This window comes from Pongo abelii, chromosome 12 (assembly GCF_028885655.2).
Source record: "Pongo abelii isolate AG06213 chromosome 12, NHGRI_mPonAbe1-v2.0_pri, whole genome shotgun sequence".
Classification (NCBI taxonomy): Eukaryota; Metazoa; Chordata; class Mammalia; order Primates; family Hominidae; genus Pongo; species Pongo abelii.
The window spans coordinates 42,001,419-42,022,120 of record NC_071997.2 but is presented as its reverse complement, the minus strand read 5'-3'; the positions used below and the strand labels follow the sequence as shown (position 1 = coordinate 42,022,120).

The 20,702-nt window shown below is 42.3% G+C and overlaps 1 long non-coding RNA gene across 1 annotated transcript; it reads left to right on the top strand.

Moving 5' to 3' along the window:
* Window positions 1-131: 131 nt before the first annotated feature.
* LOC112132096 (uncharacterized) lies at window positions 132-17,086 on the top strand. The gene is made up of 5 exons (XR_002913914.3): window positions 132-3,591; window positions 5,953-6,053; window positions 10,434-10,563; window positions 12,874-12,943; window positions 15,364-17,086. It is a non-coding gene; the product is annotated as an uncharacterized LOC112132096 (long non-coding RNA).
* Window positions 17,087-20,702: the final 3,616 nt, after the last annotated feature.

Genomic DNA, 20,702 nt, shown 5'->3' with positions numbered 1-20,702 from the left:
GAGGCAGGGCGGGGACGTAGGCGGGGCTCGGGGGGGGCTGTGAAGGCGGGGTGGGAGGCGTGGCTCGGGGGGCCAGGCTGGGTGTGGGGACAGGGTGGGGTTGGAGGCGGGGCGGGGCTCGGGATCAGGCCTGAGTGCGGAGACAGGGTGCAGCGGGAAGAGCTTGGGGCCAGGCCGAGCGTGGAGGCGGGGCCGTGTGGGGGCGTGGCCGTGTGGAGGCGTGACGTGGGACAAGGCCGGGATTTGGAGGCGGAGCCTGAGCGTAAAGGCGGGGCTGGTCAGGGAGATGGGGTCGGAGTGGGGAGGCGGAGTTGAGGACCAGGCAGTAGTGTGGAGACGGGGCTGGACGAGGAGAAGGGCTTGGGGTTAGGCCGTAGTGGGGAGGCCAGGTTGGGCGAGCAAGCAGGGCTTGGAGCAAGCCCTAGTACGGAGACTGGACTGGGCGGGGAGGCGTGTCCTAAATGTGGAGGCGTGGCCTGAGTGGGGAGGCGGGGGCCCGAGTGGGAAGGCGGGGCCGGGGTGGGGAGGTGGAGCCGGAATGGGGAGGCGGGGCTCGCCGCCAGCTAGCGCGAGTGTCAAGGTCCTGGAGTCGAATGCCTAGTAAGTGCTATGGTTGGAGTGCAGTCTAGAGTTCCTTTCCCAGGGTGTCTCCGTTTCTTGCGTCCTCTACACTTACCCCTGCCTCGACCCTCTCAGCTGTATGGAAACCGTTCTTTAAATTCAGGGAATGTGCCAGGAAAGTCCTTTGAGGCCAAGACCAGTTGAACACAAGGCATTGTGTTGTGAAGGTTAACGTTAATAGTACAGTTAATACTTTTTAGAACAAGTAGTTACCTGACTGCCTAAAGCTCAGAGGGGTCAGGGCTTGGATCCGTCTTATTGTGTACCTTGCCTTGCATTTTCGGCTGTAAGCTAAATACATGTTTTGCTGTCAAAGAGAATTAGTTCATTCATTATCAAATGTAAATAATATCCAGCAGAGGAATAGAATCCTGTGCTAATATTGTTATTAATGTAGAATAAGATCGATTTATAGTCAAAAGGCCTTGGCTGCTTTATCAGTCACCAGTAATTATTGAGGACCTGCTATACTCTAAAGATCGCATGTGCATCTTCCCAGTAAGCAATGTGATCAGTTCTGTTTAGGTCAGAATAACTGTAACAGGACCACAGGGGAACATCCACCAGAGATTTAGGAAGTAAGTGAGGGACAGAAGGAGAGAACAATACATGAAATTTAAGTTCTACAAGAAGAGTTAAGGGCGAGTTACCTGTGGGAGTGAGGGTTAAGTCTGAAGTTGTTTTAGTTACGAGAGAACTGGAGGAATGGAAAGATCTTCCAGATGACTGGATGTTGGTGTGAGACGGAGAATGGCAAAGCTGGGAATATTTAAACAGTACCAAAACATACAGGCATTCCTAAATTAAGTTAGGTAGATGGCACCTTTAGTGTAAGAACACTGGAGAGGCAATGATTTTTTGTTTTGTTTTGTTTTGTTTTTGAGATGGAGTCGCGATCTGTCGCCCACGCTGGAGTGCAGTGGCGCAAACTCGGCTCACTGCAAGCTCCGCCTTCCGGGTTCACGCCATTCTCCTGCCTCAGCCTCCTGAGTAGCTGGGACTACAGGCGCCAGCCACCACGCCCGGCTAATTTTTAAATATTTTTTAATAGAGACTGGGTTTCACCGTGTTAGCCAGGATGGTCTCGATCTCCTGACCTCATGATCCGCCTGCCTCGGCCTCCCAAAGTGCTGGGATTACAGGCATGAGCCACCGCGCCCGCCTGCAATGATGGTTTTTAAGTAAGGATGAGCTGATCAGAAAGATCGTGTTGGTTGTCAAATTGGGAAACAGAAGCATAGGAGACCCAGGGTGACACCATTTTAAAAATAACTCCATCTTAAAACTAGCAAGGTACATTTCTTGCCAGTCACCACCCATGGTCGTAAGATGTTTACGGCGGCCGGGCACGCCTGTAATCCCAGCACTTTGGGAGGTCAAGGCGGGTGGATAGTTTGAGCTCAGGAGTTCGAGACCAGCCTGGACAACATGGCGAAATCCTGTCTCTACACAAAATACAAAAATTAGCCAGGTGTGGTGGCGTGCCTGTGGTCCTGGCTACTCAAAGAAGCTGAGGTGGGAGGATCACTTGGGCCTGGGAGGCAGAAGTTGCAGTGAGCCCTGCACTCCAGCCTGTGTGACAGAGCCAGACCCTGTCACAAACAAAAAAAAAAGAAAGAGAAAGAAAGCAAGAAAAGGAAAAAAAAAAAAAAAAAAAGGAAAATGAGGAAGGTTAGAATGAACTCTATAATGCTGGCTTGCAACTGAAGATATCAGTGTGAACTCATTTTTAAAATTTAGATTTATAAATGTAGATGTGTGTGTGTGTGTGTGTGTGTGTGTGTGTGTTTATATTTTCTTGCACTGATTCCCAGGAGGACCTAGAAGCAGCGACACCCCAGTAGCAATAGTTACATCTATCACCAGATCTTGCTTTATAAATTTCATTCTCCACTAAAATAACCAGGGATCCTTGGAGAAGTAGCTGAGCCCAGGAGTGGAATAGAGAAATTCATGATGAACTTGAGAATCTTGTTTTGCCAGAAAGTAAGGAAATGGGTAAAAAATTATGAGGACATGTCAAAAAGGCATAGGAGCCAGTTTGAAGGAGCTCCCTCCCACTGACCAGATCTGGGACAATTTGGTCAGCAAAATGATAGCAGTGGATTGTAACTCATTGACTCAAATAGGAACCCATGAGTCTATACTAACATAAATAAATAAATGATTACATAAATAGGAAAGAAAATCACTTTCTTACTGTTGGAAAACTAATAAATGCAGAAGGAATAACAAATTTAAAATATCACCATTTGGCAACTATCACAATTAAAATTGATTCAGAAAGAAGCATCAATTCTATTCTAAAGTTAGTTGGCAAAAGCTTCATGAGGAAATATCTTCCAAAAATTACTTATTAATTACAAAGAGAAAAACAGTAATTATACAGTGGAGATACCTGGGAGACACCAACTTAATGATCAAGATTAATCCCACAAGGATTGGGACAAACAGACATGATGTGTATCATGATTTGATTAACTGAAAAGAAACAGCATGACTTCTGTGATATTCCTGCCGAAAATGCATTCCCAAAATGCAAAAATGCATCTAATCAAGGTATTCAAGGAAATGAGGAAAAGATTCACATACTTAAACCTAATCACAAGGAAACATTAGATAAACCCAAATTGAGAGACATTCTACAAAGTAACTAGCTGGTATAATTTACCAAAAAAAGTATATATATATATATATATGCCAGGGTCTTGAAACAGCTGAGGAAGTTAGAGGTTAAAGGAGACCCAAGAGACATGATAACTAAATGTGACATATAGGCCTAGCAATCTGGAGCCTACACCAGAAAAATTGTTTTTGCTATTAAAATTCTTTAGACAATTGGTGAAATTTAAACAAGGACTTTAAGAAAATGGTATTGTCAATGTGAATTTCCTGAATGTGAAAACGGCACCGTTACCAGACTAAGAGAAGGTCCTTTTTCTACAGAAAAGCACACTGAAGTATTTAAAGGTAAGTGGGCACCACATCTGAACTTATTCTTTGGTGGTTACAAAAAACTTTTTATATATTGTATATATAAGCTTTATATATGTATAACATGTATACCATTTCTAACTATCTATCTATCAAGATAATCTAATAAAACCAATTTGAATGAAGAGTATGCAGGAGTTCTTTGTATTCTTCTTGTAACTTTTCTTTGAGTTTGAAATCATTTCGAAAGAAAAATTTCCAAAACTAAGAAAGAAGGGGGTAATCACTCTGTGGTTCTCCCTGTATATATGTTGATAAAATTTATATGCCTTTCTAAGAAGGAGGAGGAAGGAAGAAGGAAGGGAGTAACTCACACCTCTCACATCCCATACAGGGATCCAACTTGGTGTCCTCCACAGCAGATGGAAAATTTATGATTACTTGGTAAAAATAGATTGATAGTCGATTGATTGCCAGAGTGCTTTACTCATTCTCTTTTGAGTCTATGGGATTTAGAAAAACAAACAAACAAAACAGCTACCATATAATTTTTAATTTGAAAAATTAAATCCTGGAGCAAACAAAAATTGTCCAAAGAACAAATAAGGAAAAATTTGTCAAAAGTTGACTGTAAGCTAGAACTGAAAGGCCCCCATCAATAGACCAGTCCTTCCTCTAGTGGAGTTTATTGCAGCTGTTATAAAACTGAATCACGTTTCAGAGGTTGCTGTGCAGGGAAATGAAAAGGCATTTGAGAACATGAAGTATCATGAGATCCTGAATTCAGTGCTATTAATGAGAGACTTTGGGGTATGGCTAACACCAAAAATGAATAGATGCTATTTTGCATAAAAAGCTGTACATTTGATTCATTACTTTTACTTAAAATATTGGATTGTATGAGAAATTTTGAGAGAGTATCATATAAAGCACCTTTTCCACATACTTGCATTTGCCTTCATTTAACTTTTCTTCCCTAAATCAAAACTGATTTTAGTTTTGAGTTGAGGCTTATGGATATGTAAACTTAAAGGTTGTTTTTCTGATATTTCCTCTTCATGTGCAACTTATATATCACATAAATTGTAGGGACCAGCCCCACAGGGTCGGTGGGTCTCTCCCCGTGTGCAGAGACGAGAGAGTGTAGAAATAAAGACACAAGACAAAGAGATAAAAGAAAAGGCAGCTGGGCCCAGGGGACCACTACCACCAAGTCACAGAGACCGGTAGTGGCCCCGAATGTCTGGCTACGCTGTTATTTATTGGATATAAAGCAAAAGGGGCAGGGTAAAGAGTGTGAGTCATCTCCAATGATAGATAAGGTCACGTGGGTCATGTGTCCACTGGACAGGGGGCCCTTCCCTGCCTGGCAGCCATGGCAGAGAGAGAGAGAGAGACAGCTTACGCCATTATTTCTGCATATCAGAGACTTTTAGTACTTTCACTAATTTTGCTACTGTTATCTAAAAGGCAGAGCCAGGTGTACAAGATGGAACATGAACGTGGACTAGGAGCGTGACCACTGAAACACAGCATCACAGGGAGACGGTTAGGCCTCTGGATAACTGCAGGCAGGCCTTACTGATGTCAGGCCCTCCACAAGAGGTGGAGGAGTAGAGTCTTCTCTAAACTCCCCCGGGGAAAGGGAGACTCCCTTTCCCGGTCTGCTAAGTAGTGGGTGTTTTTCCTTGACACTTACGCTACCGCTAGACCACGGTCCGCCTGGCAACGGGCATCTTCCCAGACGCTGGCGTTACCGCTAGACCAAGGAGCCCTCTGGTGGCCCTGTCTGGGCATAACAGAAGGCTTGCACTCTTGTCTTCTGGTCACTCCTCACTATGTCCCCTCAGCTCCTATCTCTGTATGGCCTGGTTTTTCCTAGGTTATGATTATAGAGCGAGGATTATTATAATATTGGAATAAAGAGTAATTGCTACAAACTAATGATTAATGATATTCATATATAATCATGTCTATGATCTAGATCTAGTATAACTCTTGTTGTTTTATATATTTTATTATACTGGAACAGCTCGTGCCCTCGGTCTCTTGCCTCGGCACCTGGATGGCTTGCCGCCCATATCTTATATATCACATAAATATTAATACTTTTTCTATTTTGTTGAATTTTTATTGTTTACTAATACTTCCTACAGAACACTTGTTACATAACCATCAAAATTCAAGAGCACTAAGAAATGGATAGAATTGTTTCCACAGCAATAGCCACTTTTCACCAGTAGGTGACACTAGCAGATTGATGATATTTTATATAAAATTGTGTCTTTCCTAAAGGTCTTTTAAATCTAGTCTTGTTTTCAGTTTCTAACTTTAATTGGTGACACTGTATATCTAATCTATTTATTTTCAAATTAATAAAATTTATTTTTCAAGCAGTTTTAGGTTCACAGCAAAATTGTGCGGAACAGTACAGACAGTACCCATATACTCCCTGTCCCCCCGCAAACCTCTCCCCACTATCAACATCCCACATCACAGTGAGTAGCCCTAATTTATTTTTTTATTTATTTATTTTATATATATATATTTAAATTAGAACCCAGAATCCTATCACTTCATAATATGATATTGCTGACTCCAGACAGCTCTTCAGGCATGCACATATGTGTAAATTGTGTAAACTATATATACTTAACTGTAACCTTTTTTTTATTTGAAAATATTTTATTGCTTAAAAATGTTGATGATCATCTGAGCCTTCAGCAAGTCATATTTTTTTTTCTTTTTTTTTTCTTTTATTATTATTATTATTATTATTATTATTATACTTTAGGTTTTATGGTACATGTGCGCAATGTGCAGGTAAGTTACATATGTATACATGTGCCATGCTGGTGCGCTGCACCCACCAACTCGTCATCTAGCATTAGGTATATCTCCCAATGAGTAGCCCTAATTTAAGCCATAAAAACTTTAATTTATTTGGAAGACACTGTGTGCCTTACTGAGTGCTAGGTATTGCACAAAAGCTTGTAATGAAGGCAGCAGGGATTTTTGCATTATTAAGGAGCAATTTTATTTGTTAGTTAGTGTTTTTTTCTATTTGGCTATAACCAAGTTTCCAAGGAAGATTAGAACTCATGGCATTTAGTTAAGCAAATCAAGCAGTGTTTGGTATCTCCTACATCTGAGGAACTGCCTACATAAGAAGATCCAAAAAACGTCCTTGCCGTCACCGGAGGGGATATGCATGTAAACAGCATGGTGGGAAAGTCCTTAAGTGTGGATATGAGGAGTGCTTTTGGGGAAATGTGGTTACTTTTTTCAAAAGAGGACTTATCTTTTAGAGGTTTCCTTCATTTGGATTTTCCTAGAAGTAGATCCTGAAATAAGGGCTTGAGTAGCAGTAGCTGATTTGGGAGGTAGAGTAAATGCCAGTAGGGGAGTATTACAGGCTGAACCCTGTCCCCTCCACCTCCCAAGTTCTTATGTCGGAGTCCTAACCTCCAGTACCTCAAAATGTGTATTCAGAGATAAGGCCTTTAAAGAGGTAATTACGGTAAAATGAGGTCATTAGGGTAGGCCCTAATCCAATGAGACTGGCATCCTTACAAGAAGAGGAGATTAGGACACAAAAATATGCAGAGGGGAGGGCCATGTGGAGATACAGGGAGAAAACAGCCATCTACAAGCCCAGGAGAGAGGAAACCAACCCTAATGACACCTTGATCTAGGACTTCTGGCCTCCAGAACTGTGAGAAAATACATTTCTGTTGCCTAAATCAACCTATCTTCTGGTACTTTGTTTTGGCAGCACTAGCAAACGAATCCAGAGAAAGAGCAAATGTGACAGAGAAAGGAATGCAGACATAAAGGGGACATTATCAAGTCAGCTACCACTGTGGGCGAATGGAATGCAATCCCACAGAGAAACTTAGGGAAAGGTGTGAGACAAACACCATAGAGTTATTTCACACAAGGGTGAGGGAGCTCGGATGTGGAGGGCTACGTCAGGGAGAGCACCAATCACACTGGCAGTTCCAGCCCACTATGCGCAGGGCAGAGTGGCTTTTCTGAGCTTTAAGGAAAGCCTTCAAGCAAAGAGATGCAGATCATGACAGCTAGAAGTCAGCTCAGGCACACTGAAATGAAAAGGCAGGATAGACACAGGTGGAGCACTGGCAGGGACCCCTACAGAAACTCACCCTGAAATATTTACAGATGAGCTTACATGATGTCTGGGATTTGCTTCAAAATGCAAGAGGGAGGCTGGGCGCAGTGGCTCCTCCCTGTTATCCCAGCACTTTGGGAGGCTGAGGCAGGCAGATCACTTGAGGCCAGGAGTTCAAGACCAGCCTGGCCAACATGCGGAAACCCCGTCTCTACTAAAAATGCAAAAATTAGCCAGGTGTAATGGCACGCGCTTGTAATCCCAGCTACTCGGGAGGCTTAGGCAGGAGAATTGCTTGAACCTGGGAGGTGGAGGTTGCAGTGAGCCAAGATTGTGCCATTGCACTCCAACCTGGGCGACAGAGTGAGACTCTGTCTCAAAAAAAAAAAAAAAAAAAGCAAGAGGGAGAGAAGTGAGTAGGGGCACAGATAAAACAAGATTGGCCCTGATTTGATCATTTTTTAAAGCCTAGAGATGAAGACATAGGCAGTGACAAAACTATTCTGCCCACTTATATAAGCTTGAAGTTTTCCCTAATAAAACATTTGTTAACAAGTACATTCAAGACTTCGGCTAGATGTAATAATGGGTACCAAATTTACCCTCCTGCCTAGAACAACAACACAAAACCAGATCAAATAGATGAAATAACAGTTCTCAAGACACCGGATACCAGGCAATGAAAGACAGTTACCCCTGAGTGAAGGAAAAAAAAGAAAGTTGAGTCCTATGACTGCCTCAGCTTACTGGCTTGAGAGAATGTTCAGACCACAGCATGGGGAGGAATAACTCTAGCAGAGCTGGGCAGATTCCCTGAGTTGAGAAGACAAAGCTGGGAGTTCAGTGTGAGCAAAGCAGCAGTGGTTTGCAGGACAATATATATGGAGAGGTGAGAGTGGTACAGAGAGAGTTCCTGCGATCTGCAAAAGGTCCCCTTTAAATCTTCAGCAGAGAAATTATCAGCCACTGTATGTGAAGAAACTACATGAAGTAGAGGAAAGAGTCAGAAAAAAAAAAAAAAAAAAGGAAGAAGAAGAAATAGTATCACAACGGGCTGGGAAAATAGCCTGTTCTCACCAGCTAACCTAGAAAACTTCCTAATTCACAGGACATTGATAGTATACTCAAAAACGTCTTGCCTCAATAGTACAGTGTAATTAGTTTTAGACTAAACAGGGCTTGAGTCTCTTTTTATTTTTTCACCTCCCTCCCAGATGAATTGAGCCTCAACAAACAAATCTTTAAAGCAAAACCCAAATGAACCAAACAGTTTCCAAGTAACTTAATTATGCCCTGGAACAAAGCCCAAGAATATTTATAGGAGTACAAAAATCTCTAACACTCAACTGGTAAAATTGTAATGTCTGGCATCAGTTGGAGATTACTAGGCATGCAAAGAATCAGGATACTGTGAGACATAAGGAGGAGAAAAATAATCAGTTGAAACTGGCCAGAACTGACACATATGTTAGAATGAACAAAAAAGTCATTAAAAATTACAACTGTGTCCTATATGTTCAAAAATTAAGTAGAAATATTAAAAGTAGGAAAAACATGAAATCCAAATTTCTAAAGATGAAAAATGCAATGCCTGAAATAAATACACTGAATAGGCTTAATATAGCAGATTGGCTACTGAAGAAGATAAGATTAGTGAAACTGAAGACATAAGGGTAGAAAATAACCAAAATCTAGGAGAAAAAACTTAAAAAATTAACAGACTATTAGTGAGTATTCAAATGGCCTAATAAGATTAGTGAAACTGAAGACATAAGGATAGAAAATAACCAAAATCTAGGAGAAAAAACTTAAAAAATTAACAGACTGTTAGTGAGTATTCAAATGGCCTAATAAGATTAGTGAAACTGAAGACATAAGGATAGAAAATAACCAAAATCTAGGAGAAAAAACTTAAAAAATTAACAGACTATTAGTGAGTATTCAAATGGCCTAATATATGTGTAATTGGCTCCAGAAAACAGTGGAAAAAATAGAAAAAATATTTGAAGGAAGAATGGTTGAAATGTTTCTAAACTTAATGAAACAATAAACCCATAGATCCAAGAAGTTCAATTAAAGCTAAACAAAAGAAACATGAAGAAAACTACTTCAAGGCATATCATAAGCAAATTGCACAAATCAGTGAAAAAAGAAACTCCTAAAAGCAGTTAGAGGGGAAAAAAAGACATGTTTGGTACAAGGGAAAGAAAAAAGAGAAGGATGACATCAATTTTTTAGAAACAATGTAAGCAAAGAAGACAGTAGGGGGCCAGGCACAGTGGCTCATGCCTGTAATCCCAGCACTTTGGAAGGCCAAGGCAGAGGGATCACTTGAGGCCAGGAGTTTGAGACCAGCCTGGTCAACACGGTAAAACTCTTGGCTCTACCAAAACTACAAAAATTAGCCAGGTGTGGTGACACATGCCTGTAATCCCAGCTACTTGGGAGGCTGAGGTACAAGAATCACTTGAACTCAGGAGGCAGAGGTTGCAGTGAGCCACGATCATGCCACTGCACTGTAGCCTGAGTGACAGAGTTAGACTCTGTTTCAAAAAAAAAAAAACAGTGTGGGGACATCTTTAAAGCACTGACATGGGCAACCCCCTTTGGGTCCCCTCCCATTTTATGGGAGCTCTTTTTTCACTCTATTAAATCTTGCAACTGCACACTTTTCTGTTCCGTGTTTGTTACGGCTCAAGCTGAGCTTTCACTCACCTTCCACCACTGCTGTTTGCCGCCATCGCAGACCTGCCACTGACTTCCATCCCTCCGGATCCAGCAGGCTGTCTGCTGCGCTCCTGATCCAGCAAGGTGCCCATTGCCACTCCCGATCGGGCTAAAGGCTCACCATTGTTCCTGCATGGCTAAGTGCCCAGGTTTGTTCTAATTGAGCTGAACACTAGTCTTTGGGTTCCACAGTTCTCTTCCATGACCCATGGCTTCTAATAGATCCATAACACTCACCACATGGCCCAAGATTCCATTCCTTGGAATCTATGAGGCCAAGAACCCCAGGTCAGAGAACAAGAGGCCTGCCACCATCTTGGAAGCAGCCCACCACCATCTTGAGAGCTCTAAGAACAAGGAGCCCCTGCCACCCCTGGTAACATTTTAGCAACCATGAAGGGACCTCCAAAATGGTAATATTGGACTGCTTTAGCTTGCTATCCTCCCTTAGAATTGGAGGAAAATACCAGGCACCTGTTGGCCGGTTAAAAATGATTAGCATGGCTGCTGGACTTAAGACTCAGGTGTGAGGCTGTCTGGGAAAGGGCTTTCTAACAACCCAACCCTTCTGGGTTGGCAGCATTGTTCTGCCTGGAACCAGCGTCCGCTTTCAATTTTCCTGGGGAAGCCGAGGGCCGACCAGAGGCAGAAAGCTGTTGTCCCGAACTCCTGGTGTTAGCCAGTTGAGATCATGGTGCAGCCAGAAGTCTCTACTCAACAGTCGCCCATGTGTGCACCCCTACCTTTCCTTCTGACCCATATATCCTGGGTCCCAACCACAACTTTCTTGAAAGTGTAGCCCCAAAATTCTCCTTACCTCTGAATCTATTTCCTCCGATCCCTGCCTCCTAGGTACTAATGGTTCAGACTTTCATTTCCTCTCCCAAGTATTAGAGCAAGTTGTATCTCCAAAGGGATCTAAGGAAGCTCTACATTGTGTCCTTAGGCATGTAGGCTAGGAACCCAGGGAGTCTTGTCCCTGGTGTCCCTCCCAAATTAGGCATATAGCTCTCGACATGGGCAGTTATGTGGGACCCATTCCCCATCACCCTTGCCAGGGCCCCAAGTTTGTAACTGGCTAGGAGGATTGCTCTCCCATTGTGTAAGATGCTCTCTTCCCCCAATTTCTACCCAGCTTACCCCTCTGCAATACAATCTCCAAGCCTTAGCTCCTTGGCCAGGGCCTTAGAACTGATGACCCAGTACTTTAACCACTGGAACTGGGTCTACGACAACATAACAGATCAGGATGAAAGCAACTTGAGTAAGTCAAAGAGAGAACAGACAGAGAGAGAGAGAGGGAGAGAGAAAAGAGAGAAAGAAGTAGTAAAGAAAAAAGTGTGCCGTATTCCTTTAAAAGCCAGGGTAAATTTAAAACCTATAATTGATAATTGAAGAGCTTCCCCATGACCCTATAACACTTCAATACTACCTTGTTGTCAGTGTAAACAAGGGCATAGCCTGAAAACACTGAGACCACTGACAACCAGTAATCTTCCTATCAAAAATCCTTAACCCGGGAACCCGCAGATGGCCCAAATACATTCAATCTGTAGCAGCAACTGCTTTGCTAACAGAAGAAAGTAGAAAAGTAACTTTTAGAGGAAACCTCATTGTGAGCACACCTCACCAGTTCAGAATTAGTCTAAGTCAAAAAAGCAAAAAGGTAGCTTACTAACTCAAAAATCTTGAAGTATAGGGCTAGTCTGTTAAAAAAAAACAAAAAAACAAAAACATAATTTAACATTAACCACTGAAAATTCCCTTAACCCAGCAGATTTCCTAATAGGGGATTTAAATATTAATTACCATACAAAGGTCCGGCCAGACCTAGAAGGAACTCCCTTCAGGACAGGACAATACATGGTTCCTCCCAGGTGATTGAGGAAAAAAAAAAAAAAAAGGGTATTCAGCAATTGATAGGGAGACTCTTGTGGAAACAGAGTTGGGAAAATTGCCTAATAATTGGTCTGCTCAAACATGGGAGCTGTTTGCACTCAGCCAAGCCTTAAAGTACTTACAGAATCAAAAAAAAAATCTACCTCAGTCCTGACTCAAAAGGTTACCTACACCCTCTGAAACGAATTTCCATAAGAACAGTTGTTTATAGGAATGCATCTTGATGGGGCAGCTGGGTTGTTATGAAATACTCAGGAACCCAGCCCAGCTTTAGGACTCACCCCTGAGCACAAAGGCAATGTTGGGCACGCTGGTAAAGGACCACTAGAATCCAGCAGCCCGGACCCCTTTCTTTGTGGTCAAGAAAGGCAGGAAAACAGTTGCAGGACTGCTACATTGGTGAGCGTAACTAATCCAATAAGCAGAAGTCCATGGGTGATTACGCACACTTGAAAGGAATAAGCATTAGGACCATAGAGGATGCTCTAGGACTAATGCTCATTGGAAAATGACCAGGGGTGCTGATATCTCTGTTTTTTTTTTTTTTTTTTTTTTTTCAGATGGGAAACGTTCCTCCCAAGGCAAAAATGCCCCTAAGATGTATTCTGGAGAATTCAGCCCAGTCAGAGTGTATGTACCTTTTTCCCTGTCAGACTCGAAGCAAATTAAAATAGACCTAGGTAAATTATCAGATAACCCTGATGGCTATATTGACATTTTACAAGGGTTAGGACAATCCTTTGATCTGACATGGAGAGATGTAACGTTACTGCTAGATCAGACACTAACCCCAAATGACAGAAGTACCATCATAACTGCAGCCCGAGAGTTTGGCGATTTCTGGTATCTCAGTCAGGTCAATGATAGGATGACAATAGAGGAAAGAGAACAATTCCCCACAGACCAGCAGGCAGTTCCCAGTGTAGACCCTCACTGGGATGCAGAATCAGAACATGGAGATTGGTGCCACAGACATTTACTAACTTGTGTGCTAGAAGGACTAAGGAAAACTAGGAAGAAGCCTATAAATTATTCAATGATGTCCACTATAACACAGGGAAAGGAAGAAAATCCTACTGCCTTTCTGGAGAGACTAAGGGAGGCATTGAGGAAGCATACCTCCCTGTCACCTGACTCTATTGAAGGCCAACTAATCTTAAAGGATAAGTTTATCACTCAGTCAGCTGCAGACATTAGAAAAAAAAACTTCAAAAGTCCGCTTTAGGCCTGGAGCAAAACTTAGAAACCCTATTGAACTTGGCAACCTTGGTTTTTTATCATAGAGATCAGGAGGAGCAGGCAGAACAGGACAAAGGAGATAAGAAAAAGGCCACTGCTTGAGTCATGACCCTCAGGCAAGCAGACTTTGCAGGCTCTGGAACACGGAAAGCCTGGGCAAATGAAATGCCTAACAGGGTTTGCTTCCAGTGCGGTCGACAAGGACACTTTAAAAAAGATGGTCTGAATAGAAATAAGCCACCCCCTCATCCATGCCCCTTATGTCAAGGGAATCACTGGAAGGCCCACTGCCCCAGGGGATGAAGGTCCTCTGAGTCAGAAACCACTAACCAGATGATCCAGCAGCAAGACTGAGGGGGCCTGGGGCAAGTGCCAGCCCATGTCATCACCCTCACAGAGCCCTGGGTGTGCCTGACCATTGACAGCCAGGAGGTTAACTGTCTCCTGGACACTGGCGCAGCCTTCTCAGTCTTACTCTTCTGTCCTGGACAACTGTCTTCCAGATCTGTCGCTATCCGAGGGGTCCTAGGACAGGCAGTCACTAGATACTTCTCCCAGCTGCCAAGCTGTGACTGGGGACCTTTACTCTTTTCACATGCCTTTCTAATTATGCCTGAAAGCCCCACTCCTTTGTTAGGGAAAGACATCCTAGCAAAAGCAAGGGCCATTATACACTTGAATTAGGGAAGGAAAATGGGTAAATATATATACAGACTCTAAGTATGCTTACCTAGTCCTCTATGCCCACGCAGCAATATGGAGAGAAAGGGAATTCTTAACTTCCGAAGGAACACCTATCAAACATCAGGAAGCCATTAGGAGATTATTATTGGCTGTACAGAAACCTAAAGAGGTGGCAGTCTTACACTGCCGGGGTCATCAGAAAGGAAAGGAAAGGGAAATAGAAAGGAACTGCCAAGTGGATATTGAAACCAAAAGAGCCACAAGGCAGGACCCTCCATTAGAAATGCTTATAGAAGTACCCCTAGTATGGAGTAATCCCCTCTGGGAAACCAAGCCCCCCTGCTCAGCAGGAGAAATAGATGGATTTCACTTGCATCCGCACCTGCGAAAAGAGACCACCAAACAGGCTTGGTGTGAGCAATGAGGCTATTTATTTCACCTGGGTGCAGGCAGGCTGAATCCAAAAAGAGAGTCAGCAAAGGGAGATGGGGTGGGGCCATTTTATAAGATTTGGGTAGGTAAAGGAAAATTACAGTCAAAGGGGGGTTGTTCTCTGGCGGGCAGGGGTGGGGGTCACAAGGTGCTCAGCGGGGGAGCTTTTGAGCCAGGATGAGCCAGGAGAAGGAATTTCATAAGGTAATGTCATCAGTTAAGGCAGGGACCAGCCATTTTCACTTCTTTTGTGGTGGAATGTCATCAGTTAAGGCAGGAACAGGCCATTTTCACTTCTTTTGTGATTCTTCACTTGCTTCGGGCCATCTGGATGTATACGTGCAGGTCACAGGAGATACGATGGCTTAGCCTGGGCTCAGAGGCCTGACAATGGGGAACTTCATGAGGACATAGTTTCCTCCCCTCAGGATGGCTAGCCACCGAAGAAGGAAAAATACTTTTGCCTGCAGCTAATCAATGGAAATTACTTAAAACTCTCCACCAAACCTTTCACTTAGGCATTGATAGCACCCATCAGATGGACGAATCTTTATTTACTGGACCAGGCCTTTTCAAAACTAACAAGCAGATAGTCAGGGCCTGTGAAGTGTGCCAAAGAAATAATCCCCTGCACTGCAGGCCATACATTTCAATCCCTGTATCTTTAACCTCCTTGTTAAATTTGTCTCTTCCAGAATCAAAGCTGTAAAACTACAAATGGTTCTTCAAATGGAGCCCCAGATGCGGTCCATGACTAAGATCTACTGCAGACCCCTGGACCAGCCTGCTAGCCCATGCTTCGATGTTGATGACATCAAAGGCACCCCTCCCAAGGAAATCTCAACTGCATGACCCCTACTACGCCCCAATCAGAAGGAAGCAGTTAGAGCAGTCGTCGGCCAGCCTCCCCTACAGCACTTGGGTTTTCCTGTTGAGAGGGGAGACTGAGAGACAGGACTAGCTGGGTTTCCTAGGCCGGCTAAGAATCCCTAAGCCTAGCTGGGAAGGTGACCGTATCCACCTTTAAACATGGGGCTTGTAACTTAGCTCACACCTGACCAATCAGGTAGTAAAGAGAGCTCACTAAAATGCTAATTAGGCAAAAACAGGAGGTAAAGAAATAGCTAATCATCTATTGCCTGAGAATACAGGGGGAGGGACAATGATTGGGATATCAACCCAGGCATTCGAGCCGGCAACGGCAACCCCCTTTGGGTCCCCTCCCATTTTATGGGAGCTCTGTTTTCACTCTATTAAATCTTGCAACTGCAAAAAAAAAAAAAAAAAAAAAAAGCGTTGACATAAAAAATTCTTTCAATCTACAATTCTATACCCAGCAGAAATATCTTTCTAAAGCAAAGGAGATAGTGATGTCAACAAAAAGGCAGACTAGAGAACTCGAAGGATTGTTCTTCACTTCAGAACATTGAAAAAACAAGCAGGAACTGTCTGAACAAACTTTGTTGGTGCTCTGGAAAACAACCCAATGTTAACAGCAACCAAGCAAATGCCCAATCAAGAAAAAGACATCTTGGCTGGGCATGGTGGCTCATGCCTGTAATCCTAGCACTTTGGGAGGCCAATATGGGAGGATCACTTGAGGCCAGGAGTTCAAGATCAGCCTGGTCAACATAGTGAGACCCTATCTCATTTTAAAAAAGAAAAGAAAAGAAAAAAAATCTTCAAAGTTGTTGAAAAGTTTCGTAGTGATTTTATCTTTGCCCAGCATGACCCCGCCCCCACCCACTGCTGCAGTGGCAGTCTCAGTCTTGAAACTGCAGAAGCTGGATTCCCAGTTCTCTCTCTCTCAAAGCAGAGGGGACAGAGCAGAGTTTATTTACAAATTATTATGTACACCTGTTCTAACCTCTCTACAGGATATCTGAAGGATGAACACAAGGTGCTTCTCTCTGTTTTCCCTAACTTGGAAGTCAGGAAGAAAAATGGTGGGTATCACTCATAAAAACTGCAAGGTGACTGCAGACCCATGGATGCCTAAGGCAAGAGATTCTGGGTAGAGACGTACGATAGACCATCAAAGGCCTAAAGGAGAATCTGGGGTGAGATTTTTTTTGGGAACTTAGGACATGCAAAAGCAGCAATGTATACCAAGGAATTTAGAAAGCCACAAACACACCCAGGCAAAATCCATGCTTAGAAAAGACTTGAGAAGATACTAAGCATTCACTTAAGGCTGACCCTAGGCTCAGGGTGAGCCTTGCTAAGTGCTGAAGGTGCGTCCCAGCATAGAGCTAACTTGCAAAGATTGGGAGAGGTGGTTGGTTTCTGGTTTTGTTGTTTATTTTGGGTTTTATTTGTTTGTTTCAGCTCCAAGTATTAAATGAACTCTGTTGAAACATATAAATTTAGTTTTGTGAGAGTTTTTATTATGAATGAATGCTGATTTTTACAGATTTTTTTCTGTATCTACTGAGATAATCATGTGGGTGCTTCCTCCCTTTATGCTATTTGTTTGGTGATTCATCATTTTTTACAATGACTTAATTAAGATATAACTCACACATACCATAAAATTCACTCTTTTTTATTTGTGGTAAAATATACACAACATAACATTTATCATCTTGGCCATTTTTAAGTGTACAGTTTTATAGCATTAAGGAAATTCACATTGTTTGTGCAACTATTACCATGATCCATCTCCAGAACTTTTTCATCTTCCCCAGGTAAAACTCTATACTCATTAAACATTAAGTCCCCATTCCTTCCTCCCCATATCCCCTGGCAGTCACCATTCTGCTGTCTCTATAAATCTAATTACTCTGTGAACCTCGTATAAGTTGAATCATACAATATTTACTCTTTCCTGACTGGCTTCTTTCACTTAGCATGCTATCTTCAAGGTTCATCCATGTTGTAGCATGTGTCAGAATTTCCTTCCTCTTTAAGGCTGAATAATATTCCATTGTACATATATACCACATTTTGTTTTATCCATTCATCTATTGATGAACATTTAGTTCCTTTCTATCTTTTGGCTATTGTGAATAGTGCTACTATGAACATTTATGTACAAGTTTTTATTTAAGACATGCTTCAATTCTTCTGCCTATGTAACTAACAGTGGAATTGCTGGGTCGTATAGTAATCTATGTTTAACTTTTTGAGGAACTGCCAAACTGTTTTGCAAAGCAGCTGTACCATTTTACATTCCCATCAGCTGCCTAAATAAAATAGCATAGACTAGGTGGTGTAAACAACAGAAATGCAGTTCTGGAGACTGAAAGTCTAAGATCAAGGTGCCAGCAAGGTTGGTGTCTGGTGAGGGTTCTCTCCTTGGATTGCAGATGGCCACCTTCTCAATGTCTGCTTTCATGACCTATTCTTTGTGCATGCATGCAGAAAGAATGCAACTGAGCTCTTTGGTGTTTCTTCCTATTAAGGACACTAATCCTATCAGATTGGAGCCCCACCCTTTTGACCTCATTTAACATTAATTATTTATTTAGAGGTCCCATCTAATAAAAATACAGCTGGGATTCAGAGCTTCAACATACGAATTTTGGAATTTAGAATAATTGGAACCCTCATTCACGGCTGAATTATGACCTGAATGTTTATAATTCAGCCACGAATGAGGGTTCCAATTATTCTACCTCCTTTCCAACCCTTGTTGTTGCCTATCTTTTAGATTATATCCATCCTAGTGGGTGTGAAGTGGTATCTTGTGGTTATAATTTGAATTTCCCTAATGACTAATGATGTTGAACATCTTTTTATGTGCTTATTGGCAACTTATAAACCTTCTTAGGAGAAATGTATATTAGAATCCTTTGCCTATTTTTAAATTGAGTTATTTGTCCTTTCATTGTTGAGTTGCAAGTGTTCTTTATATATTCAGGATATACATCTCTCTTTTTTTTTTTTTTTGAGACGGAATCTCGCTCTGTCACCAGGCTAGAGTGCTGTGGCGCAATCTCGGCTCACTGCAACCTTCAACTCCCTGGTTCAAGGGATTCTCCTGCCTCTGCCTCCCAAGTATTACAGGCATGCTCCACCACACCCGGCTAATTTTTTTGCAGGATATACATCTCTTTTTATCTAGCGTGACAAGCTTTGTCTTTTGACTGGAATGATTAATCCATTTACATTTACTGAATTATTTACTCCTGGATAAACAAGAAACTTCCTGAACTTGCACTGTATTCTGCAAGCCACAGAAAGCAAAATGTAGAAATCATACTGGCTCAAGATGTTTAAGCACAACCTCTGACCAATCAATTGGCTTAGTACTAAGCTACGTTGATCCAGGGGTGCCTTGTTGAAAGTCAGGCTTCAACATTTAAAAAAGTATAATTTTTAAAAAGCAACTGAGCAGAGACATTAGTGCTCAAACACTACAGGAGAAACACAAGCTATAGAATTAATTCAGGCGAATTGCTAAGCTAAACAAACACACAGCAATAATAACCACCTCTGGGAGAGGGGTACTTTAGAATCCAGAGTTTCTGAACTCTATGATCTGAAATATCCAGTTTCAACAAAAACATACAAAATATGCAAGTAAACAAGAAAGTTATCTCATATGGAGGAAAAGAGCCAATAGAAACTGTCTCTGGCGAGGCCTAGATATTGAACTTAGCAGATAAATGCAGTCATGTGCTGCATAGCAAGGTTTTGGCCAAAGTCAAACCACATATCCAACTGTGTTCTGATAAGATTGTAATACAGTATTGTTACTGTCATTTTTCTATGTATAGGTATATAAGTACTTGCCATTGTGTTACAATTGTCTTTAGTATTCAGTACAGTAACATGCTGTACAGGTTTGTATAGGAGCAATAGGCCTAGGAGCAATAGGCTATACCATATAGCCCAAGTGTGTAGTCGGCTATGCCATCTAGGTTTGTGTAAGTACACTCTATGATGTTCTCACAATGATGGAATCGCCTAACAATGCATTTCTTAGAATGTATACCTATCATTAAGTGACACATGACTGTACTTCATTATAGAAAAGCATCTATTTGTAGGCCGGGTGCAGTGGCTCATGCCTGTAATCCCAGCACTTTGGGAGGCTGAGGCAGGTGGATCACCTGGGGTCGGGAGTTCGAGACCAGCCTGACGGACATGGAGAAACCCCAGCCCCACTAAAAATACAAAATTAGCCAGGTGTGGTGGCACATGCCTGTAATCCCAGCTACTCGGGAGGCTGAGGCAGGAGAATCACTTGAACCTGGGAGATGGAGGTTGTGGTGAGGCAAGATTGCACCACTGCACTCCAGCCTGGGCAACAAGGGTGAAACTCCGTCTCAAAAAAAAGAAAAAAAAGAAAAGCATCTATTTGTAAATATGTTCGGAAAACTAAAGAACACCACGTTGTATATTTTTGAATTTAAAATTAAACAGACAATATCAATTAAGAGATAGAAGTCATTAAAATAACTGAATGGAATTTCTGGAGTTGAAAAAGTACAATAACTGAAATGAAAAACTCAGTAGAGGGCCTCAATAGTAGCTGTGAGCTGAGAGAAGAAGAACTAGCAAACTTGAAGATAGATCATTAGAGATAATCTAGTATGAAGTATGGATGAAAAAAATTGGCGAATTACACATTTTTATGATGAGAAACTATGTTTGTTAAAACAAGCCATTACTACTTGTGGAGTTAAATCAGTAGCCTGCATCCCCTTGAACTGCTCAGACTGTGGTATAATGGGATTTTGATTTTTAAGCCCCAGCTGATGGCCCTTTAATTTTAAGTCATGTGGGGCCCGGCCTTGGAGCTTGCTTCCAGGAAAGGAATTCTGTCCCTTTTCCGGAGGTTTCTTGTAGAGTCTCTAAATAGCATCTACAGGTGTGGCTGCTCTGCTTCACTATGCTACGAATGGACTTCAACAAAATGTGCAGGTCAGAGTATTCTGAAGAATATTCTTTAAAAGAAAATGATGGCCGGGTGTGGTGGCTCATGCCTGTAATCCCAGCACTTTGGGAGGCCGAGGTGGGCAGATCACGAGGTCAGGAGTTCGAGACCAGCCTGGCCAATATGGTGAAACCCCATCTCTACTAAAAA